This window comes from Anomalospiza imberbis, chromosome 6 (genome assembly GCF_031753505.1).
Source record: "Anomalospiza imberbis isolate Cuckoo-Finch-1a 21T00152 chromosome 6, ASM3175350v1, whole genome shotgun sequence".
NCBI lineage: Eukaryota > Metazoa > Chordata > Aves > Passeriformes > Viduidae > Anomalospiza > Anomalospiza imberbis.
The window spans coordinates 47,929,608-47,946,340 of NC_089686.1; the positions used below are offsets into that span (position 1 = coordinate 47,929,608).

General features: G+C 49.3%; 1 long non-coding RNA gene across 1 annotated transcript; it reads left to right on the plus strand.

The window, feature by feature from the left end:
- Nucleotides 1–57: 57 nt before the first annotated feature.
- On the plus strand, nt 58–5,284 carry LOC137476017 (uncharacterized). Its single transcript, XR_011000195.1, has 2 exons — nt 58–2,236; nt 4,412–5,284. It is a non-coding gene; the product is annotated as an uncharacterized lncRNA (long non-coding RNA).
- Nucleotides 5,285–16,733: the final 11,449 nt, after the last annotated feature.

Sequence of the window (16,733 nt, forward strand, 5' to 3'; positions counted from 1 at the left end):
CCCCCATCTTGCCCCTCGGAGCGTTCCCTGCCACTTCTCAGATCCCAGAGGGGGTACAGGATGCTCCCAACACTCCGTTCCTGGTGGCCTGGGTCTGGGCATCTCCACAGCATTGGGTATGCCCTAGCATCATCTCTCTCTGGGGCAGAGGGGCCTGAGCCAAGCCTGGGGTGGGTTTCTGCCATCTCCTATGGACATCTGGTCTGAGTCCAGCTCCTGTTCACCCCAGGAGACTCAGCCAGGGCCTGACCAAGCCCACCAGCTTCATCTGAGGCCCTGCATCTGGCCAGCTCTGCACCATCACCATCAGGCCATCATCCTTTCCTGAGGGCAGCCCACCTCTCCAGTTTTGCATTGATGCTGCTTCCCCTTATTTTTATCCCCTACAATCACTGGGTTTTCTCTCCTCTAGCCCATTCCCTCCTCCAGGGAAGGCACCACAGTTATAGCCTGGGCAGTGCCCAGCACCATGGGGAAGTCAGGAAAGGCTGTGGCAGCTGGAGGTGATATTTAAGAGGCACGTGTGAGCCTGCAGTCCCTTCCTCTTGGACACCTTTAATTTTGTCATTCTTTCACGATAGTTGACACAGGGCTGATCCATCTTCCCAGCCATTGCCTTGATGCTGCAGCCAAGGGCAGGGCTGCGCTTAATGAACTTGTTCACGCTGTTTCTCCAGCAGTATTTGCTCAGGTATGTGCCATGTGCAGCGTCACCCTTTGGACTTTGAGCCCTGTTCTCCATCGCCTTCCTCGAATGACTGGCACCCCTATAGGTGTTTGCAATGCAGAGCCCAGAGGTGAGCTTACAGAGCAGGGCCTGGCCTCTTTGAAGAGGCTGGCAGCGCTCCCAGGGACGTCGGCAGGGTCAGAAGCCCATTTCCCGGGAATAAATCAGAGCTAGAGCCAAACCCACTTCCGCTGCAAATCACTCGTGTGCCAGTGTATAGGGCCCCGCTTTGGCAATTCACTGTGGCGTGCACATCTGTGGGGAGGGTCAGAAAAAAGATGGGGGCTGTGTGATGCTCCTGGGGTTGATGAATGAGCCAGGAATGGTTTGGCTGAGCTTTTCAGGGAGGGATGGGCTGGGAATTGCTCTGGGAAGACCACAGTGGCTATCCCTGCTTGTGGGGTAGGGCAGAGGCTGCAGAACACATGTGGAGCTGTGACCTGGCATGGGAAGAGATGCAGGCTCTTCCCTGAGAGCCAACACTTTTCAGTGTGATTTATTTTGTTTCAGTGAGGGGAACAGCCCAGATTGATTTACAATTAGGCTGTTCATCTACATTTTCAGGGCAGATGCTGGTCTGCTCTGTAAAACCACTTTCTGACCAAAAGGCCCCATTAAAATAAGGGTGCTGGAGCCAAGCAGGAGCAGAGCTGGATATTAAGCAGCAATCAATAGGATATTTTCGATTTGGCCCCAAAATGAATCAGGCAATGGTCTTTGTGCACAGGAAATGGGACACCACTTCAAAAAGAGAAGGAAAAAAAAAAAAAAAAAAAAAAAAACAACAGGCAGCAAGTCAGGAGCATACAAGGAACATCTGGAAGAAGGCTTCTGGTGTGGAAAGGCTGCAGGACTTGGCATGTTTGTGCACACACCTTGCTTCAAAAGTTCCCGTAAAAAGCCTGAATTTCCTTTTAAATCAAACTTGTATCTGTAGATGCAGGGTCAGAAGACCACTTTGGTCTCTGTCTTTCTGCTTTTGCTTTCATCTCGGTGATTTTTCTTGTGCATTTATCCATCATTTTGAAATATTCAAAGCCTCCCCCAGCTGTCACCTAGGAAACTTGCCTTAATACTGGCCAAATTAGAAAACTGCTAGAAAAAAAAAAATAAAATAAAAAAGGGGAAAAAGTGAAAAAATTGCTCACAGTGGAAAAAGGTAGGTTCTTGCTGAACAGGGGCCCTAGTTTTGAACATATGTCCATTGTATGAAGGCTCCACGTTTTTACCTAAGATGGGTTAGTTAAGTGGATAAAAGAATAAAAAGAAAGTCTAGTAAAGTACCATAGGGTCTCTGCCATTGTGACCATGCAGAAATTCCATAAAGCAGGTTTTAAAATTTAATTACATTTACTGAGACAGAAAGCAAAGGTGACTGTAGCTGAATCCAAAATGCACAGGAGAGCCAAATCATGAGCAATCTCCTACAGGAACATCTCTCAGGAAAGAATGGAGACCTGCAAGGAGCTCAGAGCCATCTGGTCCAGGAAACGTGGCAATTCCTTACAAGTAAGTAGCACAGCCCTAATCCTAGTGCATGCCATGGTAGCTGGTCACTGCTGATACAAGTATGTAGTGTTAGTTTTGCCCAAGGAAAGAAAAAATATTTATATTGCCCTATTTTTTACATAATAAGGTTAATAACTGAGGTGAAGAGCTGACAGCAGGGCACTGGTTTCATCTCAGCACCTGGGGAGAGGGGTAAGAGATGTGATGCAGCCCTGCATTGTACCCTGCCACCAAAGCTTGGGACAAGTGTCACAGGGTGGTGTGAGGAGGTGTAGGTGGTGGATGGCTTTGATAATTAAGGGCCATGACCAAGCTGCAGCTAATGGGAGCTTTGGGTGATTGCAGCTCAGGTGCTGCTGCTGTCTCTGTCCAAGCTGGGGCTGGCAGCTGGGAGGAACCTGTCACTCCCTTTGGTTTGGGTTTAGTTGTTTAGTTGTGTTGCCAGTGAGAGAAAGAGAAGGGATTTTTTTTCTTGCAGCCCAGCACATCACCGTGGCTGTGCCTCGACAGTGTGTGAGCTCCCAAACACAACCACCTTTAATATAAAGCTGCCTTGAATATGAAGTCATCAGGCACTGACCCTTCCTTGCCCCCCAAATACAGGACATCTCCAGGAATCTCAAAATTTAGGAATTTGTCTCTGTTCTTATAAAGAGGGGGGAAATAACGCAGTGGGGAGTGTGAACCAGAGGAAGGTGATGGGAAGCAGACTGACATACAGTCACAGGAGCCTTGTCCCACACGGCCATCTCCCTCTTCCCACACTTGCCAGGGGTGCTGGCACCACCCTCTGCTTTGCCCCAAAGCAATCTCCAATTTACTAGGGGCATTTTAAAAGCCTAAATGGCAATTTGGCACGAAAGTGTGGCTTCATCCCCCTCCCAGGAGAAGGGACCAGCATTTGGACACTGAGGGGGGGTGCCTGTACGTGTGTTGTGTATAGGGATTATTTTATGGATGTGGGATGGGATGGCCACACTCAGCTTCGATGGATGGGCTGGTGGTGCCAGCTCTTGCAGGCTGCATCGATGGCTCTGCCGTGACACATGGCTCTGAAGTGAATGCCCGCTCCAGAGGAGGGATTTGATCATCGTTTCCGAGTAGGAGGCGTCATGTACCCTGCTGCTGGCAACATCGGGTTGCCTTAGCTACGTGAGTCATGGTAACAAAGCACGGCAGCCAGGCAGGCGCTGCCAGGAGCAGCCCGTGCTTTAGGGTCAAGGATGAGGATGAATAGGGATCACACCGAGGAAAAATGCCAAAAAATGGGGCTTTTCTCAATTGAACTCCACAGGCAGCTCTCCCCTGTGCCCATCAGTAGGACCTGCTGCCCTTTTTTGTGGGATTTAGCCATGCATTTATCCCACCAGGGTTTCCAGCTGGCCCCAACATTGCATCTCCCTCCCAAAAGATGCAGGAGCTCCTGCTGCAGCTATTAGCCATTGCGGGGTACTGGCATTCCTGCAGCTGTCTTGGGTTTGTTCCTACTGTCCCTGTGTAATCCTGGAGCTGTGCATCTCCTCTCCCAGGGCTCTGTCCCTGGAGAAGGACCCCTAATTTTGCTGGCATTAATGCAGGCTTCTCAGCAGCAGAGGGAAGTGGAGACTGAAGGCTGTAAAATTGCTTTTATTATAATGATTTCAACATGACATCTGTAGGGGAAAAAGCTGGTTTACAGGACTGACATTGTAATCCTGGCAGCTGAAGTCGATTAGTAACAGAGGAACATATGGTCTTGCATTGTAAATTGCTGCCCTCCATGTTTATGTTAGGGTGTAGCTGTATCCACAGGCACTTTTAGCTGGAGCTCAGTATAGTGACCACTGGGTCTCCTAGGAAACTTGTACTCAAAATACCCTAAATAGCTGTAAACTAAAAGGGTGGGTTGTTACTGGGGAAAGTCTGTGATGAGAAGAGCTTTTTCATGTTTTTCCTATTTTATTCAATTTTTTTTTCACATCTTTATACTCCTTATAGTATTTGGTTGGGGCTTTTTTTTTGTTTTTCTTGTTTTTTTTTTGGGGGGGGGGGAGGTTTTTGAGTTTTGTTTGGGCTTTTTTTTATTGTTTGTTTGTTTGGGAAGTTTTTTGTTTGTTTTTGGTGGTTTTGGTTTTTTTTTAGTTTAAACTCTGGGAATTTTCTGGCTATAAGTTCCTTAATATTCTCTTCCTTCAGAAATGTCCTGGGACAAACTGGTGCCATTGGGTCCCTCCAAACTCCACTGGTGAGCTGGTGGGTGCCCTTCCCTCTGCGGGCAGGAACTCCTAGAGGGGCATGGAGCACATCAGGGCCAGCTGCCCATAATGGAGATGCCCTGGGACGGGGCTCAGTCTCCCCTGGGGATGTTCAGGCCTTGCCATGAACACAAAGAGAGCTTGGGTGCATCGCTCCGAGATGGCCAAGCTCAGGTGAAGAAGCTTTTCTCTTAGAGACAGTTCACTTGGAAAGGTCTCAGCCAGGGGGATGAAGGCCACCAAGGCCGTTTGTTAGGTGACTGCAGTAAATGACACACAGTGAGGCTGGAGCTTTTGGGTTAATTTAAACAAGGGCATCAGAGGAAGCATCTTTGCTCAATCTGGGAGATCCTTTTTTTGTACCATACGCAAGCCATGGATTAATCAGCAATAGCACGTAGGCCAGCTTGCTCAATTTACTAATATTTATCTGACTAAGACTCTTTTTTCCTGAGAAGCTTGAAATGTCTCATCCCACTGAGTCAGTGTGTTACCATTACATGTTGTAAACTGCTGCAGACAGTCATGGAGCCGTCGTGAGGAGCTGGGAAGAAAAGATGTCATTTCCCGTCAGCCGGTCCTTGGCTGTGCTCTGCAGCAGACAGCCAAATAAGGGTGGGAATGTGCCAAATCAAACCTGCTTAGGAGGACTCCAGACACTTCAGTTCCATAAGGGGATTAAAAACTGGGGGGAGAGGGGCTGTTCTGCTCTGTCTCTTCCCAGCAGCCTGGGCATGACTGTGTGTGTGGTGGGTTCCCCATTCTTGGACGCTGTGTAGGTGTTTAGTTTGGTTATTAAAACAGAAATGGAAAAAGAAGTCTTGTGTTATCTGGTCTTTTGAGCTGTTGGTGCCCCTCCTAATACCCATATCTTTGAGCCTCTTGGCCCAATTTCAAGCCCATTTGGCAGAAATACAACAGGTAAAAAGATACTGCAAGATCCCTGCGTAGCTTGGCCTGGATTGGAGGAGCCTGGATGCATCTCCATGCAGGTGAGGAAGGTGTTGACCCCACAGTTTGGGTTTGGTCCAGGACTGCTGTTTAGATGCTGGCAGACCTCAATACAGCCTGTTCTCACAATTCTCTTCACAAAGCAGCTTGCTGAGCATCATGGGGGGATCCATGAGATGTCAGTGGGGAGGACAGAACCTCACAGCAGGGCTGCTGTGGGACCCACAGGGACTCAGTACTTCCCCTTCTGCCAAGGGAATGGAAAGCCCAGCCAGTGGCTTGCCAAGCCCTGCCCTGAGCTCTGAGGTTATTTACTGACCCCTCTGAATGCCATCAACATTTTCCCATGTCCAGTGAGCTCAGGAGATGGTTTAGGCTACAGCTCACAGTTTTAAAATGACGGGACATTCCCCCGCTGAAGGATTCAACTTCTCATACTAAATCTCTTGGGACAAATATTTGGGATATCTTTATTTTCGGCAGCAACAATAAATGTCTGAGATCTCAGGGCTGACACTGATGAGCTCTTTGCATAGGAAGTCCCTGGTGGTTTCAGCTCATGCCATTCAGCCTGACATTGCCTGCCTGGGTAGGCCAGCCAGCCTTTTATTACCCTGCTGTGCTTTTACCGGAGACTGTGAAGGGCCAGGCTTTGCAGAAATATGCTGACATTGCATACTGAAGGTCACTGCTCCACATTACCTGTCCTTTCGAAATCTGCCAAGATCCAGGAAGTGGCTTTTAACCATCTTTGTCCCATCTTTATCCGTGTGTGGAGACTGTGGCTGACAAGTGCCAGATGTCCTGTGTCACACAGGCGTCAGTGTGACCCGTGTCCTCACCTGGCTGTCCTGACAGCACAGCATTGAGCTCCCTGTTGGCACATCCTCCTGCCCCTGCACTCTGAATTTTGCCTGGGTTTTTTTTAACAGTGTATAAACTTTTAGAGTAAACACTGAAAAGGATCACAGGACTGCCTAACCACAACATCAGCAAACTTTAGGGAGTTGGGGGAATATAAGGTCATGGTACTGTCCAGCTTTGGGATGTTTCCTGTCTCCAGGAGGGCTGGGAAGACATCAAAAAGGAACTCCTCCAGTGCATCATTCCCAGAAGTGGCCAGGGCCAGGCTGTGGGAAGTAGCTGGAGGGGAAAGAGCATCCTTTTTCCCTCTTGGAAAGCTGGGGGGTGTGTGGCAGGCCAGGAGGTAGAGCCGATACTGTGTTTTATATGGTGCTTTGGCTGCCAATTTTTCTTTTTGAAGCTGAGACACTGCACTGTGGCAGGCAGGAAGGGAAGCAGTTAGATGAGAGTTTAGGAATTTTTTTCTGTCTATCCTCTCCTGAGGCTTTTACCTCCTTGCCAGTTTTTTAACTGCTGTGATCTTTACCTGCTACCATTACCCTGCTGCTCCCCCACTAAACCTATGCCCATGGCCAGGTTTCTGCTGGTGCAGGCAGCGGGAGCTGAGGATGCTCTGTTGCCTGGCTGGCAGTGCTCAGGAAGGCTGGAGGGGAAGAGGTGTTTCATATGGTGGATTAAAATGCAAAAAATACTCTCTAGGCAGCAACTTCAGGTCATTCAGTGACATCTGAAAGCCATGGAGGAGAAGAAAATCCTAAAAGCATTGGATTAAATGAAGAATGGAAATCAGCAATGTGTATTTTTCCAGTTCTGATTGGTTTTCCCAGATAGATTAAATGAAGAATGGAAATCAGCAATGTGTATTTTTCCAGTTCTGATTGGTTTTCCCAGATCTCACCTATTGCTGATTTGTCTTTCCACTCCTCCCATCAAATAAATGAAAGGGTTTGGGGTGAGTCCAGTAGTCCTGAGCTGTGGATGTTGGTGTTTAAGCTGGTGTTGGCACGTGGTGTTAAGCTCCACGTGCCTCCCAGTTTGTACCTGTCCTTTGCCTCGTGGCTCGTGTGGTGAGGGATAGCAGGAGCCCGGTTGCTCCTCGAGTTAATATTTGCCAATGGGGCTAAGATGTAAAAGTCAAACTTTCTTCTTTCCTGCTGGTTACTCAGCCCATCTCATGCTCAAACACCTGGCCCCACCAGGGCAAATATTTGCAATGAGTAGCTCAGGGCATGTCCCACCAGGCCGAGAGCTGTGGCTGGGGCTGGGCAAGCATCAGTGATGCTGCTATTCTCCACCTGGTGGTCCCTGTGCCGCTTGGCTGAGCCAGGAGGTGTGAAAGGGAAATCCTAAGCCATAAAAAGTTGAGGATTTTTTTTTTTCCTGCTCTGTTAGAGAAACTACAATTTGGTGGCAGGGCGAAATGGGTTTGAGGAAACCTCTGTATGTTTTGTGGAGGGAGCCAAAAGCCAACGTTTTAGGAGATGGGTTTGAGCCTGGTGGCCCTGGGCAGTGTGGGACCCCAGTGACTGCAGCCTTTACGAGCGGAAAAAAAAGATGAAGTGAGAAAGTTTGTGATAAAGCAGGGAGGCAGTTAAAAGGAGGAAATGAGGGTGCTTGGCATGTAACCTTGGCCAGGCTCTGCTCCCCGAGGACGAGCCAAAAATAGATTTCCCTGGAGGAAGGGCAGCCCAGGTTAAAGCGGAATGATGAACTGGAGGGATGCAGCCATGGCACAGAGGATCAGGGGGGAGCAGGACAGAGATGTTATGCTCAGCCAAGGGCATCCTGCTGCTTTATTTGAGGCAGTTTTGTTCTCCCTTCCCAGGGGTTTCCTCTGGAACCTGGCTCCCATACTTTCCCCTTTGCATGTCCTCTGTCAGCTCAGTGGGGCTCCATCCCAGCCTCTGGTATAGCTGCAGGAGTGGGGAGGAAGTTATTTGCATTGATCTGAAAACTCAGGACTTCTCTAACACTGTGTGACAGTTTAAAACACAGAAACCCCTTTCCTGTGGGGTAATCACTGAGAGCTGGCTGGGACAATTATCACAAAATCTTAGCTATTAGTCCCACATTACTGGTGTCCTTTAGAACAGGGACCTTTTCTTCAGCCAAGGACAGGTGGCACTGACTGGCATATACCACCCAGGATGGGTTTATCTGAGCTTCTCTGGAGGTGTTGTAACCAGGGCTGCTACAGCAGGGATAAACCACTTTAAATTCCTTGTTTCCTCAATCCATTTATCGGCTATTGGACATTTGTAGTGTGGAGTCCCACTGGCCTTTGGAGCCCGGAAATAACCTCCGAACGGAGCAAAACGAGTTAAATGGCTTGGCAGGCAGCCAGGATGACTAAGTCATTCTTCCAGCCTTACTGGAGCAGGAGTCAGGCGTGGAACCGGACACATTTCCCATAATTGGAAACCCCTGGTCAGAACTGCGGGATCCGGGGCTGCAGCAAAAGCCCTCGTGGGCTGTGAGCGGCCAGGGAGGCCACGGGCAGGGCACTCCAGAAGGGACCTGCATGTCCATGACTGTGCCTGTTTGCAAGAGCAGTAACCCAAAGACACAAATAGCAAATCACACATTTGGCCAAAACACTGGGAAACGAGGCTGGAGTTTCCAGCACAGACACTGCCAGCCCCCTTTCATTGCCAAGGCTTTTCTAAAAGCCTTTTTGGACTCCTTAGGCACATCTCCAGCCTTAACTTTCCTCATGAGACCTTGAAGTGAGAAGCTATATGACGTCAGGAGGAAAAATGTTTGATTTCAGTGAGAATACCTCTTTTCTTCCTGCCATGGAGGACAGGACTTATCTGTGGGCACTCCAGCAACACGTGGCAACAGCCAAGCACCCTGTGGGAGCCGTGTGGGTGCTTCAGCACCCACAGCTCATTTAACACTCATTCAGCCACCCTGTCGGCGCCACTTGGCCCACGGCACCACTGAAACCCATCATCACCGCCGGATGCTGCTGGGAAATGGGCAGTGGAAGAAGAAAACCAGCACCCCCTGGGCTGGTCCCCTGGGTGGAGATGTCCATGGCACTGGGATTTTTGGCTCTGGCTGGCCTCTGAGCACATTTCTTTGCAGCACACCCAGCCGCAGCCTCTCCCATGGCTGATAACGAGCTTGACCTTTATCTTTGGTGACTCACGGCTGCTCCTGTTTCACTTGCCTGTCAAGGGCCGGTTGTCTCCTCCATGGGAAAACTCTTTGAGCGTTGACCAGGGGCAGGAGAAGCACAGCCACACCTGCAGCCAGAAATCCCCTTTAGCCACAGCCATTCCACCACTTATTGTCCTTTGGTGCTTCTGGTGTGAAGCCAGGCTCTAACAGTGATGGCTGCCCACAGATGGGTGAGGATGAGGATGAGGATGAGGATGAGGATGAGGATGAGGATGAGGATGAGGATGAGGCTGCCCCAAGGGAAGGGCACCCTCTTCCCCAGCCTGAACTGCAGGAAGGCGGTTTTCATTCTCTGCAAGCAGTTGCTGCATGTCATCTTGGATCAAGTGATTTCTCATCCAGCAGTAATGAGAGAAGAAAGGGGGAAAAGGCCTTCATCTCGTGAGAAAGCTGGGTACTGGGATGGAGAAGCAGCTGTCTCTGTGGGAGCAGACTGCGCTGCTCTGGGAGATAACAGGCTGTGGGTCACTGTAAAGCAGTCCCCTCCACAAAGCACGCTGTGATCGATGATTGCTGCGGGTAGCGAGGGCGATGAGCTTTTGTCGAGCATCTGGGACCCCGGGGCAGAGGAAGTGGGAAGGCAGGGAGGAGGTTTGTGCTTGCAGGGGGCTGGCACGGAGCCTGCAGCGGAATCTCAGCCCCGACCTTCAAAGGGAGGAGGCTGCTGGCTCAGTGCCGACTGTCCCCGCTCCCACCCGGGTGTTTAGAAAGGCAGGTTTCACTTCTCCCTGCTTAAGGGCGACCTTGTTCTCCCACCTGGCGCGGGGCTGGGGCGGCTGGCCGGCAGCAGGGGTGACTCAGCCTGCCCACGCAGCAGCCAGCTCCAGCTCTGTTTGGCGAGCAGGTGAACTGATCGTTGCTCACAAGGACCGTGCACCTCGGACCTTGCCTTCTTTCCCTTTTCTTCCCTTTTCTTTCACCCTTGCCCTCCCTGGGGCCGTGCTCTGCCAAGTGGCGCTGACCGCTGGCCCCCTTCCTGCCTGCGGCTGCTGTTCTGTGGGCACCGGTGGCCTTGGGCATCCCAGCCGTGCCTGGCGAGCAGTTCGGTGGTCCCGGGGCCGCCTGGCCCTGCAAGCCAAGGGCAAGCCCGGCAGCGGCGGCTGGGGCGGAGGGAACGCCGAGGGCGCAGAGCCGCCGCAGAGCCGCCAGCTTTTCTTCTTAATGACTTTTTATCTCTGTCCAGAGGAAGTCGTAAAGCGATTACGTTTTATTGAAACATGATGAGGAAGGACATCCCAGCACAGGGAACCAAGTCAAGGCCGCAGCTCCGGCTTCCTGGCTGCCGGAGAGAGCAATAAAACAGACACAGCCAGCAGCTCGGACCCTGCAATTGTCACTGCTTCCCAAGGGACATTTCTACCACGTGCCTCCATTTTTCCCTCTCCAGTCATGCTTCAGCACAGACAGACAAGGTGGTGTCTACAAGAAAAATGAACACGCCATCTGGGTGGGTCAGTTCCACCTTGCTGCTTACTGTGTGGGCTAATAGGGAAGGTGTTTCTATTACAGGGCAGCTGCCTGCTGCTTGGCATAAAATAAAATATAAAATAAAAAAATAAAAATAAAATCAGCTCCCAGTTGTGGCTGTGCTTTAGCTTTCAGACACACATCCCACCCCAGCAGCTCCTCCTGCCAACATGCACCCAGTACTTTATCCAGGAGGCATTTCTGGCTGGTGCAGTGTGTGGGGAGGGATTGGTTTGGCTTCGGAGGACTTTTTGGGGTTGGGTTTTTTCGTTTGGTTTTTTTTGTTTGTTTGGTGGGTTTGTTTTTTTTTTTTTAATTATTTTTTTCCAAGCTATTTGCTGCCCCTTTGATCTGCTGGCTCTGCAAAAAAAAAAAAAAAAAAAAAAAAAAAAAAAAAAAAAAAAAAAAAAAGAAAAAGAAAAAAAAAGAAAAAAAAGAAAAAAAAAAAAAAAAAAGAAAAAAAAAAAAGAAAAAAAAAGCTGATTGGTAGGGGGTGCTTGTTGGGGGTTCTGGGGCAAGAGCTACAATTGCCAGCGGCATGGCTGGGAGGCATCTGGCTTCCATCTGCTCCTGCCAGTCAGCCCAGAGCCCCCATGAAGCCCTCCCAGCCCAGGGGGATGAGGGAGGAGCGCCCCGAAATCCCTGCTGCACCATAGCCAGGTACCTCCCTATGTGCCACTGACGTGCTCGAAGGGGGTCGGTCCCCCCTCCCCTGCACCAACACCGCCTTTAATTAAAAATTGAAATCATGTAATTGCCTCTTCATTAAAGCCAATTAAAGCCCGGCTGACAAGGGAGGAGGCGGCCCATTTTGCAACTTGCCGCGGAGATGAGAAAGCGCACACGGCAATTACGGTGTCTATTTGCTCTGCCTTCCTCCAACGTCTCCATCAGGGCTGCCTTTGAAATCGGGCCCGCAGTGCGATGGCGCTGCCGGGCTGCTCGCAGCCGGCACACGCCGCGCACTGCTCGGCCCGGGTGCTGGCAGAGCCTGCCGCACACCGCGGTGGGGAAGGAGGGCCGGGCCGCCTCCTCTCCTTCCTCTGCCTCCTCCTGCCCTGCGCCCGCAGAGGAGGCCGGTGTGGAGGAAGGATGCTCAGGGGGATGAGGGGCGGAGAACAGGACTGGGAGGCAGCATTCCTTGTGCCAGGCTGTGCCAGGGGCTTGCTGGAGCTGGATGACTACTGCAGCTCTGCATTTTGGTCTCCATCTTCTAGGGATGCTGCAAAGTCATGGATGGCTCTTTGCCAGGGCCAGGAGCACCCACAGGAGTGATCCCCACCTCTGCTTGGATTTGGGAAGGGTGCTGACCTCACGCTGTGAGGTGGGGTGAATGTTCAGAGCGCTGCTCGTTTGCCGTCCCCAGCCATAACAGCAGTCAGTTCCCAGGGGTTCAGTGCCAGGGTGTTTATTTGCAGCCTCTTTGGCCTCACGGGGGGAAAGGGACTGAAACACCTGCTCCCCAGAAGGCGCAAGATGAAGCTGGGAGTGGAGGGAAAGAGGGATCCGTCCCCTCTTCTCCTTGGCCAGGAGATCCCCAAACCAGCCAGGCCATCTCTGTGAGCGCAGGAGTCTCGGGCCGAAGCAGCCGCAGCGAGTCTGAGTCTGCACTCTGAGTGCAGAGCGGCGCATACGTGGGATGCTGCGCTGCTGCTGCTGCTCCAGATGCCTGCTCCGTGATTTTCCCTCGTGCTGCCTGGCTTTGAAACGCCTGAGCAAGCAGCCCTGGCAGACACTTTATTGCACACACGCACTTGCCTACGTTTTGACCTGAACTGTGCTTATTAACTTTTTCTTTTTTTTGTGTGTAATAGCAGTCCGGTGTTCTTTGTAGGCAATCTGTCTTCAAAGATCTCCTTTTTGATCTTTTCATACGCTAAGCAACAATTCAGCCTATATAAATCTCACATTGAAAGTACATAATTTGTTTTTCCCTGATTTTTTGAAGCGGTAAGAGATGAAACGGCTCAGGGGAATGTCAGCAGCAGTTATATCTTAATTGTTTTTTCTGTGCATCAAAACGCCTTGAACTATTTACTCCTGTGCAGGAGCTCTGCATGACCTCTGCAGCAAGCGCTGTAACTCCCCTAACAAGTTATATCCCATCGCCGACTTCAGCAGTTGGCTTTAGTAGGAGCTCCAGTACTCATCTTTCACCCAGCCTTCTCATGCTCTTTCTGTTTAGGCAAACCAAAGAGTTTGGAATGTGCCTTAAGTCAGGAGCATGAAAAGGAAGAAGGAAGACCAGATAATGAGGTTAAGTAAAAGAACAATAAAAAAAAAAGGAAAAAAAAATTCCCAACCTCCTTCTAAGTGTGACCTTAACAGAGTTTATCAAATAGACATTAAATAACTAAGCAAGTTCTCATTTATCCCTAAAATATGGACTCAAAAACCAGAGTGAATTTGCTTTGTAAAAAAAAAACCAATTTAACAGCTCACAAGGAATGTTTGCACAGTGCAAAAATTTGCATTAGTGATAGATCAGACCATCCTATGCTGTTTGGTTTCTGCCCCAAACAGGGACAAATTATTATTTTTTGTTCCACCCTTTAGGTTATGATGAATGATGAGTAAATTCCTTTCCCTAGTGTTTCCCTTCTCTTCAGCCCTTTGTTTCAAGCTGGGATGGGTCTAGTACGGGTTATGTCCACCTTGCAGGTGCTGGGGGAAGCAGGGAGGCAGGGGCGAGCCAGCAAGAGGCCACAGCATCACTGGTGATGCTTTTTGGGGAAAGGAAACTTTGCCGAGAGGGATCTTTTTTGCAGTGGGGGACTGTTTCCAGGGAGGCTCACAGAAGCCATGAGGCTTCTCTGTGGAGCAGAGCTGGCAGCTGCAGCACAGGCTCACTGGGTTGTATTAACCTGCTCTGGCATCCCCACACGGTGTCCAAATTCCCACGGTAAAATGTGGAGGGTAAGGCAGCTTGTGCAAGAGGTGAGCACTGCTGGGTGGAGCGAGCGTTTTCGCTTGTGTAATGGCAAGGTGAACCAGCAGAGAGGAAAGCCAGTCTGGAACAAAAGCTGGCACTTGACAAACTGCTCAGTCTTCATTCACATGATGCCTCATTAACAGCGCACAGGCTTGGATTTTTTAAAATTTTTTTTCCCTTTTCTTTTTCTTGGATGCTTGTCAAACCAGAGTGACTTAGGCCATCTTTTGTTTAGGATTCATGGCTCTGGCCTGTGAGAAGCTGGTGGTATTTAGGACATCAATATGAGCAAATGGGAAAAAATATTTCTTCCTGCTATTAGTGTGATAACTATAAACCATTTGGGAAAGGGAGGGTGTAAGTTTTTCCATTCACAGGTGACAGCTACTGCAACAGAATTGTTTGCACAACAATTTGTAGTGAAAAATGGGGACAGCAAAGGTAAAAACTGTGAGGACTTCGGCCTCAGGGGAGGAGTCCTCAATAGATATTGACATAAAATCAATTCCCTGTGGATTTTAGGTGGGGAATAATACAGGTATTTATCCTTGGGAAAAGGCAAGAGGATAAAAAAGCATAAATGCAGAACTCTTTATTTTTTACATGTTTATTTATACATTGCCATTTGTCATAGCCTCAGAATTCTTTGGGTGGGAAGGGACCTTAAAGAACATCTTGTTCCAACCCCCATGCTATGAGGAGGAGCACCTTTCATTAGACCAGGTTATTCAGAGCCCCATCCAGCCTGGTCCTGAACACTGCCAGGGATGGGACATCCACAGTTTCTCTGGGCAACCTATGCCAGTGCCACACCACCCTCATAATAAAGAATATCTTTCGAATATCTAATCTAAACCTACTGTTGCTTAGTTTATTTCCTCTAAATAGTCCCTCTGCATCTTCCCTGTCAGCTCAACTGGGAAGGATGCTTCCTGACCTAGTTGTTTCCAACAAGGCTGGAGCAAAGATGCTTCAGAACAAGGTGCACATTTCAAGCGCATGTTCAAGGTGGTGCTACCTCAATGCAACGTCAGGCAGCGGTGCCATGTCTCACATCTTGGAATCACCTGTGCATCGCTGAGCTCGCAGGGAGAGAGCGATTTCCTCGTGCTGAACTAGTCTGACCTCTTCTTACGTGTCCCTTTGCAGCGCGGGGCTCCTCCGGCCTGCGCTGTGCTGAGCTGGCTTCCCAGCCAGACCTCATTTGCTTGAGGAACTGCCAGCAAGGCAGCATTTAACTGAGCGTGAATCTATTACCAGTCTCCTTTATTCTAAAACAGGAAAAGCTCGTTCAATGAGAAGAGTGGAAACACACAGAGACCATCTTAATTTTTCCAGGTACCACAGATCCTAACCAAATAGCAAACCCCAAATAACTGAACATACTGGAACTGAACCGAAAGCTCTGTTATCCCAAATACCACATTTCCCAGAAGGTACCCTGATGCTGTGCTGGACTCCTGAGAAACCACAGGCTGTCCCCGAGTTTCAGCTGGCAGCAGAGCATTTGCCATTTGTTCCTGTATCAGATAGGGCAGCAGGGCAGTACCTCCAAGGCTCTCTTCCTAGACAACCCAGGCACTGAGAGGCTGTTAATCATGCTGTGTCCCGAGCAGGTGACACGCCAGATGAATTCCTCTTGGAGTGCTTCCCGCTGCTTCAACTTTCAGGCCCAGAACTGGAGTTTTTTCCTCCCTCAAATGAGAAGCCACCAACATGAAGGCTGCATCACCAAAGCGTGTTCCCACAGACTAAACTTCAGGGTATTTTCAGGGTGCTGAGATGGTAATCAGGCATGGATGCACATAGACTTTTTGCTTTTCACCTCACCATTTTTAAAAATTCCCACTAGCTTTACATAGGGCATTCATTTATTCCTCTCAAGGCCCAGTCCTCAAAACACACCAATATTAAAAAAAAATCATTCAAACAATAACTTGTGGGGTTTTGCACACCCACATTCCATCAAGCTTGGATTTACCATTCAGCCTGGATTTATCTGGCTGTGACATTCTGCCTACCACCTCATTAGTTCTTCATACTCTGTTAGAGAAATGAGCTGTACAAGTACCAGTTCATTTCCTGTAGACAAAGTCTCTAAGTGAAAACAGACAAGTCTAAGAACTGCTCATCTCTGCCATTATTGGTGAGATCTGCAACGGGGAGAGCACAGCTGGGTTTAGACAAGATTTGTTTTCTATTAGGCTGTGTCAACCAGCATCAATTCTGCTTGAGCAAATCCCAGCTCAGCTTTCCCATCGCTTTCCCTAGGACGAACATCTTGCTAGGCAGCTTCATTACCCACCCATCTCATTTGGCTCCCTAGATGCTGGCACATTTGCTCCACATGTTCTGGAATTTCCCGTTTTCTCAAAATTAAAGTCAGCCTTTCAGGATTCATGCACATAAATTACTTTGGTGTGCTAATTTGCAGATGTTTATCTCCAGGTAACAACACTCTCCTTTAACCATGTAGTGGAAAGTACTGCTTGAGGATGGGGAACTATTATTCAGTTTCTTCCAATATATAGAGAAACAAACCAGGTCTAATCTATTTGATGTACCTTGCACTGTGCTGAGCCAGTGTGCACATGGGCAAGCTCCATTTGTTATTCCTGTCGTTGTCAGAAACACCTTCACACTGCTCTCCATGCCTGCCAGAGTGCACTACAGTCAGACTAGGTTACAACATCTAAGTTTTTAAAATAAAGCCCAGAACCTATCCCTTTTCCTGCCTTCTTTCCTCATTCCTGCCTTAACACTATGGCATTATTGTTATATTTTCTGACTGCAGGGTCAGATGTGGGAGTACCTTAACATTCATAAACCAGTTTGGCCCCCAGCACCTCATTCAGTTTGTGAC